Genomic DNA, 21339 nt, shown 5'->3' with positions numbered 1-21339 from the left:
TTCTTTTAAGCAATAGCATATGCCTTAATAAAGAATGTCTTATCGCAATCTCAAGTTGAAATGCTAAAATCTGTGTGAGAAAAAGATTGTTTTCTTAAAGAAGGTGACATGGATCCTAGTCATATGGTTTAGTGAGTAAATGGATTGTTATCTTGGTTAAATTAAGGTACAGGTTCAACTTCTCCCTGCCTTGATGCTGCCCCGTTCTTGTGCTTGTGTAGCCGGACGGTAGAGACATTAGTAAGGCCCGGAGTTGGCCCATGGTATCCCTCATACCATTGGGAGAATGAGGTTTGCCGATTGAGGCAAGTGATTGTGATGATGCTGCCTAGTTCTGAGGGCCCAGGCTAGTGCGGTGAATTAGCCCACCCTAGTGCGCAGACATCCCTCTGAGGGGCGGGAGGATCGAGCGATGGAGCCTGAGAGGGCGACAGGCCGGCTTGAGTCCTCGCCCCAGCGGCCGACGATGAGGTGTATGGTCCCGTAGGGTTTTGCCCAGCATGTAGAGGCTGGAAGGCCGAATTCTAGATCATCGACGGTATAAAGGAAAAGAATAAGAGAGCCGATTTGGCTGTATGGAATTGATTCATGTATAAACTTTATATATATCTTGTCTTTGGCATGATTGTATTGTGTAAAAAGGCTGTCTTAACAAACCTTGTGAAAAGGGCTTTAATTAAGGAACATGTTTATTTATGTCAATCAGTGTGGTAGGATTAATTAGAAAACAAATTGACGCGTGAGTAGGGTGGAAAGTGGGAGGACCCGATGGCACCATCCTACGGACGGGTGGACCTGATTAGTCGGGTAGCTTTCCAACAGATTAAGTGAAAGCCCTATGCTAGATAATTAGGTTCTTGGGCAATTCTATTTTAGAAGATTAGGCCAGCGGCTGTGCCTTGCATGGATGAGGAAAAAAGCGTTGTCTCTAGGAATCAAGACTAGTAGTTGCCCAAATTATGATCAATTATCCTATGGGTGATTTGATTAGTAGAAGACCACGCTCCCCCTACGGGATAGAATTAGGTCTTACCTATGAATCGTATCCTTGAATCTCTGCATGGTCAAGGTGTCGATGAGTAGAAAATTTTCACCAAGTTAAGACTTAGTGGACTATCTTAAGTGTTTCCCCTACAAGTGGTATCAGAGCCGATCTTAGTTCCTAGGATTTATTTTTCAAAAGTTAACTATTAAGGGATTAAAACAAGTGATTGTTTATCATATAAGGATGAATCAATCATCTCTACTGGCCATAGAAGTGATTTGAATATCCTCACATGTTGAGACAATCATCCTATGAAATTGTGCTTGTATCTTGGGGGTGCACACGCAAGATATTTGTACAATAAATTTGAGAAATAAGATTAGGGAGAAAACCTTTTGTGAGAAAAAAACATAGGGTGATCAAATTAAGAAACTAGTGAGAGACTAGAAGGATAGACCGAAACTTGTTTAGAAAAATTTTCAAGATATATCTCATTAACTTGCATATTATAAATTATTAAGATTATAACTCCATTAAGGTTTGAATAGTTGACATGTGAATGCCATCCATTGGATGCTTTAGACTAGGACAATCATCCAAGATTTTGAACCCATCTCAGACAAACATGGGTCTCGGATGTGTAATTCCCAAAGGATCATGCTCTTAGATGTGTTAATCCCAAGATACCACATGTGTAATTCTCAAAAAAATGAAGATCTTAGATGTATTAATCCTGACTGCCTTCAAATGTGGTGCTATGATAAGTATTTGATAGTTTTGAACTTTTAATGGATATAATGAAAGAAGCAAGCTCACCCTTGCTCGCGTCTAAAAATCGTAAGAAATGCCAAATTAGTTGGAATCATTGTTGTCAATCTAACCATTGGAGCTAAAAAGTTAGAAGCATTGTTGTCAATCTAACCACTGGAGCTAGAATTAGTTATGAGATGCCATGAAAGTACACCTTCGTGAAAGGTTTTGTCCTCTATGATTTCGAGAGGATAAAATGAACGAATTTTTGGAGCTAACCCAAGAAGGAAAGACCCTAAAAGAATACCACCAAACTTTTGTTAAACTTCTCCGATTTGCTCTAGAGATGGATGAGGTAACTCTTCTCCATCGATTCATTTGGAAGCTTAATCTACCTTTGAATAACCTCATCAAGAATGTAAAACCATCCTCTATTTCAGAAGCCATAATTATAGCCAGAGACTGTGATAAAGTTTTTTTTATATATATAGAAAGTGTCAAGAAGGACACGAGTCCTTCCATGTTAATCAAGAAGAGGTCTCCTAATTCAAGAGGAACGTCAAGCCCACCCCTGGCTACAAGGAGTCATGAGCTAGAGCAAAAAAATTAGGTCAAGAAATAGGGATAGCTCGGTTAAAGATAACCGAATTCAACAAGTATTTCTATGAGTAAATAGAAGAGGATTGGTGCAAGATTCATGTGAAGTAATGTGCATGATGAATAGAGGTATTCTACAAGACGATACTAAGATTATGAAATTGCTATCATAGGTTAGATTGCGTAAAGGATTGATTTTCTTATGTTTCTCCATGATAATTTATTAAGTACCATACTACATGGGGGTATAGAATAAGGAATTCGAAGGTTCATATCATATGAGAGGTATATGGATGCATGAAATTAGGATAATAAGGCCAATTAACTTTAGAATAATAAAGACCTTTTGGAGGCACAACAAAAGGAGCCAAGTACATGAAATAAACGAATCTTTAAGAACAATATTTAGATAAAAGAAGATTTTTACCTAGTGGGGACACCACTTTGAAAGACACAGGAGGATTTACTTAGATACTACCCCAGCTCGCGAGATGAGGACATCTCGAATCTTTTAAGTGGGGGAGATTGTAAGGTCCCTCCCAAGCCATGTATGTATGTGTCTCTTTTAATATAGATTTCAATAAGAAAAGAGAGTGTAATTAGAAAGAGTGAGACAATAAGGCTAGAAACATTATAAAAGTGTTAGAATAAAAATATTAGCTCCAAAAATCCTAAAAGAAATAAGAACATAAGAATAGTTCTATTAAGAGATAAGTATCCCCAAAAATAGAATTTTGATTTTAGGTGATAAGAGGTCATATTTAGAGTACTTTTACACATTTAGAGTCCATGCATACTAAAAATATGGAAAAACAACGTGTTTCCAAAGATGGCGCGTTTGTGGCTATATACAGACGTTTTTGCCTATTCTCCCCACGCTAGCTTGTAGACCAAATGCCTTGCCGTTCTTTTGACTGGTTATATGACCATATTTTGAGTTTTTTTCAGAGAGTTATGGCCAAAACAATTTGCTGTTTCTGTCAGGGTCTTTGCACAGAGAAAACTGTGAGAAGGCAGCAAGTAGCCTCAAGGTAATCCTAGAGTTTGAGATGCATATATCCCTTCATTCTTATCTAATATCTCAGAAAAGAAGCTTAGATTGCTATAGTCTTTCGAAGGAAGAGACCAAAACTCCATAGCTTTTCTTGTAGAGAAAGAATAGTAGACCACCGTAGTCCTGTAAGAGAAGGCTATTTTGCCATAGATCTTAGAAAGAGAGAAGAGTCATAGTATGAGTAAGAGGAGATAAAGCTTGGAGATGATTGGATGATTACAATCATAAGAGAAGGTATTAGAAGACTCTATATTCTAAAGCTCTTGTTAATAACGAGCAAAGGCAACGATAAACGACAAATTTCTATGAGATATATACATATTTTGTTTTTCAATTATATATCATTCTTAGGGGTTGAGGTATGGCCCCGGCTTCTCTATTAGTTGTTAATAGTGATCTATTTGATTGATTTACTATTTAAAGTTTATATTCTTTTAAGCAATAGCATATGCCTTAATAAAGAATGTCTTATCGCAATCTCAAGTTGAAATGCTAAAATCTGTGTGAGAAAAAGATTGTTTTCTTAAAGAAGGTGACATGGATCCTAGTCATATGGTTTAGTGAGTAAATGGATTGTTATCTTGGTTAAATTAAGGTACAGGTTCAACTTCTCCCTGCCTTGATGCTGCCCCGTTCTTGTGCTTGTGTAGCCGGACGGCGGAGACATTAGTAAGGCCCGGAGTTGGCCCATGGTATCCCTCATACCATTGGGAGAATGAGGTTTGCCGATTGAGGCAAGTGATTGTGATGATGCTGCCTAGTTCTGAGGGCCCAAGCTAGTGCGGTGAATTAGCCCACCCTAGTGCGCAGACATCCCTCTGAGGGGCGGGAGGATCGAGGGATGGAGCCTGAGAGGGCGACAGTCCGGCTTGAGTCCTCGCCCCAGCGGCCGACGATGAGGTGTATGGTCCCGTAGGGTTTCGCCCAGCATGTAGAGGCTGGAAGGCCGAATTCTAGATCATCGGCGGTATAAAGGAAAAGAATAAGAGAGCCGATTTGGCTGTATGGAATTGATTCATGTATAAACTTTATATATATCTTGTCTTTGGCATGATTGTATTGTGTAAAAAGGCTGTCTTAACAAACCTTGTGAAAAGGGCTTTAATTAAGGAACATGTTTATTTATGTCAATCAGTGTGGTAGGATTAATTAGAAAACAAATTGACGCGTGAGTAGGGTGGAAAGTGGGAGGATGAAATGCCCCGATGGCACCATCCTACGGACGGGTGGACCCGATTAGTCGGGTAGCTTTCCAACAGATTAAGTGAAAGCCCTATGCTAGATAATTAGGTTCTTGGGCAATTCTATTTTAGAAGATTAGGCCAGCGGCTGTGCCTTGCATGGATGAGGAAAAAAGCGTTGTCTCTAGGAATCAAGACTAGTAGTTGCCCAAATTATGATCAATTATCCTATGGGTGATTTGATTAGTAGAAGACCACGCTCCCCCTACGGGATAGAATTAGGTCTTACCTATGAATCGTATCCTTGAATCTCTGCATGGTCAAGGTGTCGATGAGTAGAAAATTTTCACCAAGTTAAGACTTAGTGGACTATCTTAAGTGTTTCCCCTACAAGTGGTATCAGAGCCGATCTTAGTTCCAAGGATTTATTTTTCAAAAGTTAACTATTAAGGGATTAAAACAAGTGATTGTTTATCATATAAGGATGAATCAATCATCTCTACTGGCCATAGAAGTGATTTGAATATCCTCACATGTTGAGACAATCATCCTATGAAATTGTGCTTGTATCTTGGGGGTGCACACGCAAGATATTTGTACAATAAATTTGAGAAATAAGATTAGGGAGAAAACCTTTTGTGAGAAAAAAACATAGGGTGATCAAATTAAGAAACTAGTGAGAGACTAGAAGGATAGACCGAAACTTGTTTAGAAAAATTTTCAAGATATATCTCATTAACTTGCATATTATAAATTATTAAGATTATAACTCCATTAAGGTTTGAATAGTTGACATGTGAATGCCATCCATTGGATGCTTTAGACTAGGACAATCATCCAAGATTTTGAACCCATCTCAGACAAACATGGGTCTCGGATGTGTAATTCCCAAAGGATCATGCTCTTAGATGTGTTAATCCCAAGATACCAGATGTGTAATTCTCAAAAAAATGAAGATCTTAGATGTATTAATCCTGACTGCCTTCAAATGTGGTGCTATGATAAGTATTTGATAGTTTTGAACTTTTAATGGATATAATGAAAGAAGCAAGCTCACCCTTGCTCGCGTCTAAAAATCGTAAGAAATGCCAAATTAGTTGGAATCATTGTTGTCAATCTAACCATTGGAGCTAAAAAGTTAGAAGCATTGTTGTCAATCTAACCACTGGAGCTAGAATTAGTTATGAGATGCCATGAAAGTACACCTTCGTGAAAGGTTTTGTCCTCTATGATTTCGAGAGGATAAAATGAACGAATTTTTGGAGCTAACCCAAGAAGGAAAGACCCTAAAAGAATACCACCAAACTTTTGTTAAACTTCTCCGATTTGCTCTAGAGATGGATGAGGTAACTCTTCTCCATCGATTCATTTGGAAGCTTAATCTACCTTTGAATAAACTCATCAAGAATGTGAAACCATCCTCTATTTCAGAAGCCATAATTATAGCCAGAGACTGTGATAAAGTTTTTTTTATATATATAGAAAGTGTCAAGAAGGACACGAGTCCTTCCATGTTAATCAAGAAGAGGTCTCCTAATTCAAGAGGAACGTCAAGCCCACCCCTGGCTACAAGGAATCATGAGCTAGAGCAAAAAAATTAGGTCAAGAAATAGGGATAGCTCGGTTAAAGATAACCGAGCTAGAGCAAAAAAATTAGGTCAAGAAATAGGGATAGCTCGGTTAAAGATAACCGAATTCAACAAGTATTTCTATGAGTAAATAGAAGAGGATTGGTGCAAGATTCATGTGAAGTAATGTGCATGATGAATAGAGGTATTCTACAAGACGATACTAAGATTATGAAATTGCTATCATAGGTTAGATTGCGTAAAGGATTGATTTCCTTATGTTTCTCCATGATAATTTATTAAGTACCATACTACATGGGGGTATAGAATAAAGAATTCGAAGGTTCATATCATATGAGAGGTATATGGATGCATGAAATTAGGATAATAAGGCCAATTAACTTTAGAATAATAAAGACCTTTTGGAGGCACAACAAAAGGAGCCAAGTACATGAAATAAACGAATCTTTAAGAACAATATTTAGATAAAAGAAGATTTTTACCTAGTGGGGACACCACTTTGAAAGACACAGGAGGATTTACTTAGATACTACCCCAGCTCGCGAGATGAGGACATCTCGAATCTTTTAAGTGGGGGAGATTGTAAGGTCCCTCCCAAGCCATGTATGTATGTGTCTCTTTTAATATAGATTTCAATAAGAAAAGAGAGTGTAATTAGAAAGAGTGAGACAATAAGGCTAGAAACATTATAAAAGTGTTAGAATAAAAATATTAGCTCCAAAAATCCTAAAAGAAATAAGAACATAAGAATAGTTCTATTAAGAGATAAGTATCCCCAAAAATAGAATTTTGATTTTAGGTGATAAGAGGTCATATTTAGAGTACTTTTACACATTTAGAGTCCATGCATACTAAAAATATGGAAAAACAACGTGTTTCCAAAGATGGCGCGTTTGTGGCTATATACAGACGTTTTTGCCTATTCTCCCCACGCTAGCTTGTAGACCAGATGCCTTGCCGTTCTTTTGACTGGTTATATGACCATATTTTGAGTTTTTTTCAGAGAGTTATGGCCGAAACCATTTGCTGTTTCTGTCAGGGTCTTTGCACAGAGAAAACTGTGAGAAGGCAGCAAGTAGCCTCAAGGTAATCCTAGAGTTTGAGATGCATATATCCCTTCATTCTTATCTAATATCTCAGAAAAGAAGCTTAGATTGCTATAGTCTTTCGAAGGAAGAGACCAAAACTCCATAGCTTTTCTTGTAGAGAAAGAATAGTAGACCACCGTAGTCCTGTAAGAGAAAGCTATTTTGCCATAGATCTTAGAAAGAGAGAAGAGTCATAGTATGAGTAAGAGGAGATAAAGCTTGGAGATGATTGGATGATTACAATCATAAGAGAAGGTATTAGAAGACTCTATATTCTAAATTAGAAGCTCTTGTTAATAACGAGCAAAGGCAACGATAAACGACAAATTTCTATGAGGTATATACATATTTTGTTTTTCAATTATATATCATTCTTAGGGGTTGAGGTAGGGCCCCGGCTTCTCTATTAGTTGTTAATAGTGATCTATTTGATTGATTTACTATTTAAAGTTTATATTCTTTTAAGCAATAGCATATGCCTTAATAAAGAATGTCTTATCGCAATCTCAAGTTGAAATGCTAAAATCTGTGTGAGAAAAAGATTGTTTTCTTAAAGAAGGTGACATGGATCCTAGTCATATGGTTTAGTGAGTAAATGGATTGTTATCTTGGTTAAATTAAGGTACAGGTTCAACTTCTCCCTGCCTTGATGCTGCCCCGTTCTTGTGCTTGTGTAGCCGGACGGCGGAGACATTAGTAAGGCCCGGAGTTGGCCCATGGTATCCCTCATACCATTGGGAGAATGAGGTTTGCCGATTGAGGCAAGTGATTGTGATGATGCTGCCTAGTTCTGAGGGCCCAGGCTAGTGCGGTGAATTAGCCCACCCTAGTGCGCAGACATCCCTCTGAGGGGCGGGAGGATCGAGGGATGGAGCCTGAGAGGGCGACAGGCCGGCTTGAGTCCTCGCCCCAGCGGCCGACGATGAGGTGTATGGTCCCGTAGGGTTTTGCCCAGCATGTAGAGGCTGGAAGGCCGAATTCTAGATCATCGGCGGTATAAAGGAAAAGAATAAGAGAGCCGATTTGGCTGTATGGAATTGATTCATGTATAAACTTTATATATATCTTATCTTTGGCATGATTGTATTGTGTAAAAAGGCTGTCTTAACAAACCTTGTGAAAAGGGCTTTAATTAAGGAACATGTTTATTTATGTCAATCAGTGTGGTAGGATTAATTAGAAAACAAATTGACGCGTGAGTAGGGTGGAAAGTGGGAGGACCCGATGGCACCATCCTACGGACGGGTGGACCCGATTAGTCGGGTAGCTTTCCAACAGATTAAGTGAAAGCCCTATGCCAGATTATTAGGTTCTTGGGCAATTCTATTTTAGAAGATTAGGCCAGCGGCTGTGCCTTGCATGGATGAGGAAAAAAGCGTTGTCTCTAGGAATCAAGACTAGTAGTTGCCCAAATTATGATCAATTATCCTATGGGTGATTTGATTAGTAGAAGACCACGCTCCCCCTGCGGGATAGAATTAGGTCTTACCTATGAATCGTATCCTTGAATCTCTGCATGGTCAAGGTATCGATGAGTAGAAAATTTTCACCAAGTTAAGACTTAGTGGACTATCTTAAGTGTTTCCCCTATTTGTGGAAGGGGGGAACCTTACAAGTGGTATCAGAGCCGATCTTAGTTCCTAGGATTTATTTTTCAAAAGTTAACTATTAAGGGATTAAAACAAGTGATTGTTTATCATATAAGGATGAATCAATCATCTCTACTGGCCATAGAAGTGATTTGAATATCCTCACATGTTGAGACAATCATCCTATGAAATTGTGCTTGTATCTTGGGGGTGCACACGCAAGATATTTGTACAATAAATTTGAGAAATAAGATTAGGGAGAAAACCTTTTGTGAGAAAAAAACATAGGGTGATCAAATTAAGAAACTAGTGAGAGACTAGAAGGATAGACCGAAACTTGTTTAGAAAAATTTTCAAGATATATCTCATTAACTTGCATATTATAAATTATTAAGATTATAACTCCATTAAGGTTTGAATAGTTGACATGTGAATGGTATCCATTGGATGCTTTAGACTAGGACAATCATCCAAGATTTTGAACCCATCTCAGACAAACATGGGTCTCGGATGTGTAATTCCCAAAGGATCATGCTCTTAGATGTGTTAATCCCAAGATACCAGATGTGTAATTCTCAAAAAAATGAAGATCTTAGATGTATTAATCCTGACTGCCTTCAAATGTGGTGCTATGATAAGTATTTAATAGTTTTGAACTTTTAATGGATATAATGAAAGAAGCAAGCTCACCCTTGCTCGCGTCTAAAAATCGTAAGAAATGCCAAATTAGTTGGAATCATTGTTGTGAATCTCACCATTGGAGCTAAAAAGTTAGAAGCATTGTTGTCAATCTAACCACTGGAGCTAGAATTAGTTATGAGATGCCATGAAAGTACAACTTCGTGAAAGGTTTTGTCCTCTATGATTTCGAGAGGATAAAATGATCGAATTTTTGGAGCTAACCCAAGAAGGAAAGACCCTAAAAGAATACCACCAAACTTTTGTTAAACTTCTCCGATTTGCTCTAGAGATGGATGAGGTAACTCTTCTCCATCGATTCATTTGGAAGCTTAATCTACCTTTGAATAACCTCATCAAGAATGTGAAACCATCCTCTATTTCAGAAGCCATAATTATAGCCAGAGACTGTGATAAAGTCTTTTTTATATATATAGAAAGTGTCAAGAAGGACACGAGTCCTTCCATGTTAATCAAGAAGAGGTCTCCTAATTCAAGAGGAACGTCAAGCCCACCCCTGGCTACAAGGAATCATGAGCTAGAGCAAAAAAATTAGGTCAAGAAATAGGGATAGCTCGGTTAAAGATAACCGAATTCAACAAGTATTTCTATGAGTAAATAGAAGAGGATTGGTGCAAGATTCATGTGAAGTAATGTGCATGATGAATAGAGGTATTCTACAAGACGATACTAAGATTATGAAATTGCTATCATAGGTTAGATTGCGTAAAGGATTGATTTCCTTATGTTTCTCCATGATAATTTATTAAGTACCATACTACATGGGGGTATAGAATAAGGAATTCGAAGGTTCATATCATATGAGAGGTATATGGATGCATAAAATTAGGATAATAAGGCCAATTAACTTTAGAATAATAAAGACCTTTTGGAGGCACAACAAAAGGAGTCAAGTACATAAAATAAACGATTAGTCGGGTAGCTTTCCAACAGATTAAGTGAAAGCCCTACGCCAGATAATTAGGTTCTTGGGCAATTCTATTTTAGAAGATTAGGCCAGCGGCTGTGCCTTGCATGGATGAGGAAAAAAGCGTTGTCTCTAGGAATCAAGACTAGTAGTTGCCCAAATTATGATCAATTATCCTATGGGTGATTTGATTAGTAGAAGACCACGCTCCCCCTGCGGGATAGAATTAGGTCTTACCTATGAATCGTATCCTTGAATCTCTGCATGGTCAAGGTGTCGATGAGTAGAAAATTTTCACCAAGTTAAGACTTAGTGGACTATCTTAAGTGTTTCCCCTATTTGTGGAAGGGGGGAACCTTACAAGTGGTATCAGAGCCGATCTTAGTTCCTAGGATTTATTTTTCAAAAGTTAACTACTAAGGGATTAAAACAAGTGATTGTTTATCATATAAGGATGAATCAATCATCTCTGCTGGCCATAGAAGTGATTTGAATATCCTCACATGTTGAGACAATCATCCTATGAAATTGTGCTTGTATCTTGGGGGTGCACACGCAAGATATTTGTACAATAAATTTGAGAAATAAGATTAGGGAGAAAATCTTTTGTGAGAAAAAAACATAGGGTGATCAAATTAAGAAACTAGTGAGAGACTAGAAGGATAGACCGAAACTTGTTTAGAAAAATTTTCAAGATATATCTCATTAACTTGCATATTATAAATTATTAAGATTATAACTCCATTAAGGTTTGAATAGTTGACATGTGAATGCCATCCATTGGATGCTTTAGACTAGGACAATCATCCAAGATTTTGAACCCATCTCAGACAAACATGGGTCTCGGATGTGTAATTCCCAAAGGATCATGCTCTTAGATGTGTTAATCCCAAGATACCAGATGTGTAATTCTCAAAAAAAATGAAGATCTTAGATGTATTAATCCTGACTGCCTTCAAATGTGGTGCTATGATAAGTATTTGATAGTTTTGAACTTTTAATGGATATAATGAAAGAAGCAAGCTCACCCTTGCTCGCGTCTAAAAATCGTAAGAAATGCCAAATTAGTTGGAATCATTGTTGTCAATCTAACCATTGGAGCTAAAAAGTTAGAAGCATTGTTGTCAATCTAACCACTGGAGCTAGAATTAGTTATGAGATGCCATGAAAGTACACCTTCGTGAAAGGTTTTGTCCTCTATGATTTCGAGAGGATAAAATGATCGAATTTTTGGAGCTAACCCAAGAAGGAAAGACCCTAAAAGAATACCACCAAACTTTTGTTAAACTTCTCCGATTTGCTCTAGAGATGGATGAGGTAACTCTTCTCCATCGATTCATTTGGAAGCTTAATCTACCTTTGAATAACCTCATCAAGAATGTGAAACCATCCTCTATTTCAGAAGCCATAATTATAGCCAGAGACTGTGATAAAGTTTTTTTTATATATATAGAAAGTGTCAAGAAGGACACGAGTCCTTCCATGTTAATCAAGAAGAGGTCTCCTAATTCAAGAGGAACGTCAAGCCCACCCCTGGCTACAAGGAGTCATGAGCTAGAGCAAAAAAATTAGGTCAAGAAATAGGGATAGCTCGGTTAAAGATAACCGAGTTCAAGAAATAGGGATAGCTCGGTTAAAGATAACCGAATTCAACAAGTATTTCTATGAGTAAATAGAAGAGGATTGGTGCAAGATTCATGTGAAGTAATGTGCATGATGAATAGAGGTATTCTAGAAGACGATACTAAGATTATGAAATTGCTATCATAGGTTAGATTGCGTAAAGGATTGATTTCCTTATGTTTCTCCATGATAATTTATTAAGTACCATACTACATGGGGGTATAGAATAAGGAATTCGAAGGTTCATATCATATGAGAGGTATATGGATGCATGAAATTAGGATAATAAGGCCAATTAACTTTAGAATAATAAAGACCTTTTGGAGGCACAACAAAAGGAGCCAAGTACATGAAATAAACAAATCTTTAAGAACAATATTTAGATAAAAGAAGATTTTTACCTAGTGGGGACACCACTTTGAAAGACACAGGAGGATTTACTTAGATACTACCCCAGCTCGCGAGATGAGGACATCTCGAATCTTTTAAGTGGGGGAGATTGTAAGGTCCCTCCCAAGCCATGTATGTATGTGTCTCTTTTAATATAGATTTCAATAAGAAAAGAGAGTGTAATTAGAAAGAGTAAGACAATAAGGCTAGAAACATTAGAAAAGTGTTAGAATAAAAATATTAGCTCCAAAAATCCTAAAAGAAATAAGAACATAAGAATAGTTCTATTAAGAGATAAGTATCCCCAAAAATAGAATTTTGATTTTAGGTGATAAGAGGTCATATTTAGAGTACTTTTATACATTTAGCGTCCATGCATACTAAAAAGATGGCGCGTGTGTGGCTATATACAGACGTTTTTGCCTATTCTCCCCACGCTAGCTTGTAGACCAGATGCCTTGCCGTTCGTTTGACTGGTTATATGACCATATTCTGAGTTTTCTTCAGAGAGTTATGGCCGAAATAATTTGCTGTTTCTGTCAGGGTCTTTGCACAGAGAAAACTGTGAGAAGGCAGCAAGTAGCCTCAAGGTAATCCTAGAGTTTGAGATGCATATATCCCTTCATTCTTATCTAATATCTCAGAAAAGAAGCTTAGATTGCTATAGTCTTTCGAAGGAAGAGACCAAAACTCCATAGCTTTTCTTGTAGAGAAAGAATAGTAGACCACCGTAGTCCTGTAAGAGAAGGCTATTTTGCCATAGATCTTAGAAAGAGAGAAGAGTCATAGTATGAGTAAGAGGAGATAAAGCTTGGAGATGATTGGATGATTACAATCATAAGAGAAGGTATTAGAAGACTCTATATTCTAAAGCTCTTGTTAATAACGAGCAAAGGCAACGATAAACGACAAATTTCTATGAGGTATATACATATTTTGTTTTTCAATTATATATCATTCTTAGGGGTTGAGGTATGGCCCCGACTTCTCTATTAGTTGTTAATAGTGATCTATTTGATTGATTTACTATTTAAAGTTTATATTCTTTTAAGCAATAGCATATGCCTTAATAAAGAATGTCTTATCGCAATCTCAAGTTGAAATGCTAAAATCTGTGTGAGAAAAAGATTGTTTTCTTAAAGAAGGTGACATGGATCCTAGTCATATGGTTTAGTGAGTAAATGGATTGTTATCTTGGTTAAATTAAGGTACAGGTTCAACTTCTCCCTGCCTTGATGATGCCCCGTTCTTGTGCTTGTGTAGCCGGACGGTGGAGACATTAGTAAGGCCCGGAGTTGGCCCATGGTATCCCTCATACCATTGGGAGAATGAGGTTTGCCGATTGAGGCAAGTGATTGTGATGATGCTGCCTAGTTCTGCGGGCCCAGGCTAGTGCGGTGAATTAGCCCACCCTAGTGCGCAGACATCCCTCTGAGGGGCGGGAGGATCGAGCGATGGAGCCTGAGAGGGCGACAGGCCGGCTTGAGTCCTCGCCCCAGCGGCCGACGATGAGGTGTATGGTCCCGTAGGGTTTTGCCCAGCATGTAGAGGCTGGAAGGCCGAATTCTAGATCATCGGCGGTATAAAGGAAAAGAATAAGAGAGCCGATTTGGCTGTATGGAATTGATTCATGTATAAACTTTATATATATCTTGTCTTTGGCATGATTGTATTGTGTAAAAAGGCTGTCTTAACAAACCTTGTGAAAAGGGCTTTAATTAAGGAACATGTTTATTTATGTCAATCAGTGTGGTAGGATTAATTAGAAAACAAATTGACGCGTGAGTAGGGTGGAAAGTGGGAGGATGGAATGCCCCGATGGCACCATCCTACGGACGGGTGGACCCGATTAGTCGGGTAGCTTTCCAACAGATTAAGTGAAAGCCCTATGCTAGATAATTAGGTTCTTGGGCAATTCTATTTTAGAAGATTAGGCCAGCGGCTGTGCCTTGCATGGATGAGGAAAAAAGCGTTGTCTCTAGGAATCAAGACTAGTAGTTGCCCAAATTATGATCAATTATCCTATGGGTGATTTGATTAGTAGAAGACCACGCTCCCCCTACGGGATAGAATTAGGTCTTACCTATGAATCGTATCCTTGAATCTCTGCATGGTCAAGGTGTCGATGAGTAGAAAATTTTCACCAAGTTAAGACTTAGTGGACTATCTTAAGTGTTTCCCCTACAAGTGGCATCAGAGCCGATCTTAGTTCCTAGGATTTATTTTTCAAAAGTTAACTATTAAGGGATTAAAACAAGTGATTGTTTATCATATAAGGATGAATCAATCATCTCTACTGGCCATAGAAGTGATTTGAATATCCTCACATGTTGAGACAATCATCCTATGAAATTGTGCTTGTATCTTGGGGGTGCACACGCAAGATATTTGTACAATAAATTTGAGAAATAAGATTAGGGAGAAAACCTTTTGTGAGAAAAAAACATAGGGTGATCAAATTAAGAAACTAGTGAGAGACTAGAAGGATAGACCGAAACTTGTTTAGAAAAATTTTCAAGATATATCTCATTAACTTGCATATTATAAATTATTAAGATTATAACTCCATTAAGGTTTGAATAGTTGACATGTGAATGCCATCCATTGGATGCTTTAGACTAGGACAATCATCCAAGATTTTGAACCCATCTCAGACAAACATGGGTCTCGGATGTGTAATTCCCAAAGGATCATGCTCTTAGATGTGTTAATCCCAAGATACCAGATGTGTAATTCTCAAAAAAATGAAGATCTTAGATGTATTAATCCTGACTGCCTTCAAATGTGGTGCTATGATAAGTATTTGATAGTTTTGAACTTTTAATGGATATAATGAAAGAAGCAAGCTCACCCTTGCTCGCGTCTAAAAATCGTAAGAAATGCCAAATTAGTTGGAATCATTGTTGTCAATCTAACCATTGGAGCTAAAAAGTTAGAAGCATTGTTGTCAATCTAACCACTAGAGCTAGAATTAGTTATGAGATGCCATGAAAGTACACCTTCGTGAAAGGTTTTGTCCTCTATGATTTCGAGAGGATAAAATGAACGAATTTTTGGAGCTAACCCAAGAAGGAAAGACCCTAAAAGAATACCACCAAACTTTTGTTAAACTTCTCCGATTTGCTCTAGAGATGGATGAGGTAACTCTTCTCCATCGATTCATTTGGAAGCTTAATCTACCTTTGAATAACCTCATCAAGAATGTGAAACCATCCTCTATTTCAGAAGCCATAATTATAGCCAGAGACTGTGATAAAGTTTTTTTTATATATATAGAAAGTGTCAAGAAGGACACGAGTCCTTCCATGTTAATCAAGAAGAGGTCTCCTAATTCAAGAGGAACGTCAAGCCCACCCCTGGCTACAAGGAATCATGAGCTAGAGCAAAAAAATTAGGTCAAGAAATAGGGATAGCTCGGTTAAAGATAACCGAATTCAACAAGTATTTCTATGAGTAAATAGAAGAGGATTGGTGCAAGATTCATGTGAAGTAATGTGCATGATGAATAGAGGTATTCTACAAGACGATACTAAGATTATGAAATTGCTATCATAGGTTAGATTGCGTAAAGGATTGATTTCCTTATGTTTCTCCATGATAATTTATTAAGTACCATACTACATGGGGGTATAGAATAACGAATTCGAAGGTTCATATCATATGAGAGGTATATGGATGCATGAAATTAGGATAATAAGGCCAATTAACTTTAGAATAATAAAGACCTTTTGGAGGCACAACAAAAGGAGCCAAGTACATGAAATAAACGAATCTTTAAGAACAATATTTAGATAAAAGAAGATTTTTACCTAGTGGGGACACCACTTTGAAAGACACAGGAGGATTTACTTAGATACTACCCCAGCTCGCGAGATGAGGACATCTCGAATCTTTTAAGTGGGGGAGATTGTAAGGTCCCTCCCAAGCCATGTATGTATGTGTCTCTTTTAATATAGATTTCAATAAGAAAAGAGAGTGTAATTAGAAAGAGTGAGACAATAAGGCTAGAAACATTATAAAAGTGTTAGAATAAAAATATTAGCTCCAAAAATCCTAAAAGAAATAAGAACATAAGAATAGTTCTATTAAGAGATAAGTATCCCCAAAAATAGAATTTTGATTTTAGGTGATAAGAGGTCATATTTAGAGTACTTTTACACATTTAGAGTCCATGCATACTAAAAATATGGAAAAACAACGTGTTTCCAAAGATGGCGCGTTTGTGGCTATATACAGACGTTTTCGCCTATTCTGCCCACGCTAGCTTGTAGACCAGATGCCTTCCCGTTCTTTTGACTGGTTATATGACCATATTCTGAGTTCTTTTCGGAGAGTTATGGCCGAAACAATTTGCTGTTTCTGTCAGGGTCTTTGCACAGAGAAAACTGTGAGAAGGCAGCAAGTAGCCTCAAGGTAATCCTAGAGTTTGAGATGCATATATCCCTTCATTCTTATCTAATATCTCAGAAAAGAAGCTTAGATTGCTATAGTCTTTCGAAGGAAGAGACCAAAACTCCATAGCTTTTCTTGTAGAGAAAGAATAGTAGACCACCGTAGTCCTGTAAGAGAAGGCTATTTTGCCATAGATCTTAGAAAGAGAGAAGAGTCATAGTATGAGTAAGAGGAGATAAAGCTTGGAGATGATTGGATGATTACAATCATAAGAGAAGGTATTAGAAGACTCTATATTCTAAAGCTCTTGTTAATAACGAGCAAAGGCAACGATAAACGACAAATTTCTATGAGGTATATACATATTTTGTTTTTCAATTATATATCATTCTTAGGGGTTGAGGTAGGGCCCCGGCTTCTCTATTAGTTGTTAATAGTGATCTATTTGATTGATTTACTATTTAAAGTTTATATTCTTTTAAGCAATAGCATATGCCTTAATAAAGAATATCTTATCGCAATCTCAAGTTGAAATGCTAAAATCTGTGTGAGAAAAAGATTGTTTTCTTAAAGAAGGTGACATGGATCCTAGTCATATGGTTTAGTGAGTAAATGGATTGTTATCTTGGTTAAATTAAGGTACAGGTTCAACTTCTCCCTGCCTTGATGCTGCCCCGTTCTTGTGCTTGTGTAGCCGGACGGCGGAGACATTAGTAAGGCCCGGAGTTGGCCCATGGTATCCCTCATACCATTGGGAGAATGAGGTTTGCCGATTGAGGCAAGTGATTGTGATGATGCTGCCTAGTTCTGCGGGCCCAGGCTAGTGCGGTGAATTAGCCCACCCTAGTGCGCAGACATCCCTCTGAGGGGCGGGAGGATCGAGGGATGGAGCCTGAGAGGGCGACAGGCCGGCTTGAGTCCTCGCCCCAGCGGCCGACGATGAGGTGTATGGTCCCGTAGGGTTTTGCCCAGCATGTAGAGGCTGGAAGGCCGAATTCTACATCATCGGCGGTATAAAGGAAAAGAATAAGAGAGCCGATTTGGCTGTATGGAATTGATTCATGTATAAACTTTATATATATCTTGTCTTTGGCATGATTGTATTGTGTAAAAAGGTTGTCTTAACAAACCTTGTGAAAAGGGCTTTAATTAAGGAACATGTTTATTTATGTCAATCAGTGTGGTAGGATTAATTAGAAAACAAATTGACGCGTGAGTAGGGTGGAAAGTGGGAGGATGGAATGCCCCGATGGCACCATCCTACGGACGGGTGGACCCGATTAGTCGGGTAGCTTTCCAACAGATTAAGTGAAAGCCCTACGCCAGATAATTAGGTTCTTGGGCAATTCTATTTTAGAAGATTAGGCCAGCGGCTGTGCCTTGCATGGATGAGGAAAAAAGCGTTGTCTCTAGGAATCAAGACTAGTAGTTGCCCAAATTATGATCAATTATCCTATGGGTGATTTGATTAGTAGAAGACCACGCTCCCCCTGCGGGATAGAATTAGGTCTTACCTATGAATCGTATCCTTGAATCTCTGCATGGTCAAGGTGTCGATGAGTAGAAAATTTTCACCAAGTTAAGACTTAGTGGACTATCTTAAGTGTTTCCCCTATTTGTGGAAGGGGGGAACCTTACAAGTGGTATCAGAGCCGATCTTAGTTCTTAGGATTTATTTTTCAAAAGTTAACTACTAAGGGATTAAAACAAGTGATTGTTTATCATATAAGGATGAATCAATCATCTCTGCTGGCCATAGAAGTGATTTGAATATCCTCACATGTTGAGACAATCATCCTATGAAATTGTGCTTGTATCTTGGGGGTGCACACGCAAGATATTTGTACAATAAATTTGAGAAATAAGATTAGGGAGAGAATCTTTTGTGAGAAAAAAACATAGGGTGATCAAATTAAGGAACTAGTGAGAGACTAGAAGGATAGACCGAAACTTGTTTAGAAAAATTTTCAAGATATATCTCATTAACTTGCATATTATAAATTATTAAGATTATAACTCCATTAAGGTTTGAATAGTTGACATGTGAATGCCATCCATTGGATGCTTTAGACTAGGACAATCATCCAAGATTTTGAACCCATCTCAGACAAACATGGGTCTCGGATGTGTAATTCCCAAAGGATCATGCTCTTAGATGTGTTAATCCCAAGATACCAGATGTGTAATTCTCAAAAAAATGAAGATCTTAGATGTATTAATCCTGACTGCCTTCAAATGTGGTGCTATGATAAGTATTTGATAGTTTTGAACTTTTAATGGATATAATGAAAGAAGCAAGCTCACCCTTGCTCGCGTCTAAAAATCGTAAGAAATGCCAAATTAGTTGGAATCATTGTTGTCAATCTAACCATTGGAGCTAAAAAGTTAGAAGCATTGTTGTCAATCTAACCACTGGAGCTAGAATTAGTTATGAGATGCCATGAAAGTACACCTTCGTGAAAGGTTTTGTCCTCTATGATTTCGAGAGGATAAAATGATCGAATTTTTGGAGCTAACCCAAGAAGGAAAGACCCTAAAAGAATACCACCAAACTTTTGTTAAACTTCTCCGATTTGCTCTAGAGATGGATGAGGTAACTCTTCTCCATCGATTCATTTGGAAGCTTAATCTACCTTTGAATAACCTCATCAAGAATGTGAAACCATCCTCTATTTCAGAAGCCATAATTATAGCCAGAGACTGTGATAAAGTTTTTTTTATATATATAGAAAGTGTCAAGAAGGACACGAGTCCTTCCATGTTAATCAAGAAGAGGTCTCCTAATTCAAGAGGAACGTCAAGCCCACTCCTGGCTACAAGGAATCATGAGCTAGAGCAAAAAAATTAGGTCAAGAAATAGGGATAGCTCGGTTAAAGATAACCGAATTCAACAAGTATTTCTATGAGTAAATAGAAGAGGATTGGTGCAAGATTCATGTGAAGTAATGTGCATGATGAATAGAGGTATTCTACAAGACGATACTAAGATTATGAAATTGCTATCATAGGTTAGATTGCGTAAAGGATTGATTTCCTTATGTTTCTCCATGATAATTTATTAAGTACCATACTACATGGGGGTATAGAATAAGGAATTCGAAGGTTCATATCATATGAGAGGTATATGGATGCATGAAATTAGGATAATAAGGCCAATTAACTTTAGAATAATAAAGACCTTTTGGAGCCACAACAAAAGGAGCCAAGTACATGAAATAAACGAATCTTTAAGAACAATATTTAGATAAAAGAAGATTTTTACCTAGTGGGGACACCACTTTGAAAGACACAGGAGGATTTACTTAGATACTACCCCAGCTCGCGAGATGAGGACATCTCGAATCTTTTAAGTGGGGGAGATTGTAAGGTCCCTCCCAAGCCATGTATGTATGTGTCTCTTTTAATATAGATTTCAATAAGAAAAGAGAGTGTAATTAGAAAGAGTAAGACAATAAGGCTAGAAACATTAGAAAAGTGTTAGAATAAAAATATTAGCTCCAAAAATCCTAAAAGAAATAAGAACATAAGAATAGTTCTATTAAGAGATAAGTATCCCCAAAAATAGAATTTTGATTTTAGGTGATAAGAGGTCATATTTAGAGTACTTTTATACATTTAGCGTCCATGCATACTAAAACGATGGCGCGTGTGTGGCTATATACAGACGTTTTTGCCTATTCTCCCCACGCTAGCTTGTAGACCAGATGCCTTGCCGTTCGTTTGACTGGTTATATGACCATATTCTGAGTTTTCTTCAGAGAGTTATGGCCGAAATAATTTGCTGTTTCTGTCAGGGTCTTTGCACAGAGAAAACTGTGAGAAGGCAGCAAGTAGCCTCAAGGTAATCCTAGAGTTTGAGATGCATATATCCCTTCATTCTTATCTAATATCTCAGAAAAGAAGCTTAGATTGCTATAGTCTTTCGAAGGAAGAGACCAAAACTCCATAGCTTTTCTTGTAGAGAAAGAATAGTAGACCACCGTAGTCCTGTAAGAGAAGGCTATTTTTGCCATAGATCTTAGAAAGAGAGAAGAGTCATAGTATGAGTAAGAGGAGATAAAGCTTGGAGATGATTGGATGATTACAATCATAAGAGAAGGTATTAGAAGACTCTATATTCTAAAGCTCTTGTTAATAACGAGCAAAGGCAACGATAAACGACAAATTTCTATGAGGTATATACATATTTTGTTTTTCAATTATATATCATTCTTAGGGGTTGAGGTATGGCCCCGGCTTCTCTATTAGTTGTTAATAGTGATCTATTTGATTGATTTACTATTTAAAGTTTATATTCTTTTAAGCAATAGCATATGCCTTAATAAAGAATGTCTTATCGCAATCTCAAGTTGAAATGCTAAAATCTGTGTGAGAAAAAGATTATTTTCTTAAAGAAGGTGACATGGATCCTAGTCATATGGTTTAGTGAGTAAATGGATTGTTATCTTGGTTAAATTAAGGTACAGGTTCAACTTCTCCCTGCCTTGATGCTGCC

Source organism: Cibotium barometz, chromosome 5 (genome assembly GCF_041138505.1).
Source record: "Cibotium barometz isolate CiBa-2024 chromosome 5, ASM4113850v1, whole genome shotgun sequence".
Lineage (NCBI taxonomy): Eukaryota > Viridiplantae > Streptophyta > Polypodiopsida > Cyatheales > Cibotiaceae > Cibotium > Cibotium barometz.
This window is presented reverse-complemented; position numbering follows the sequence as displayed.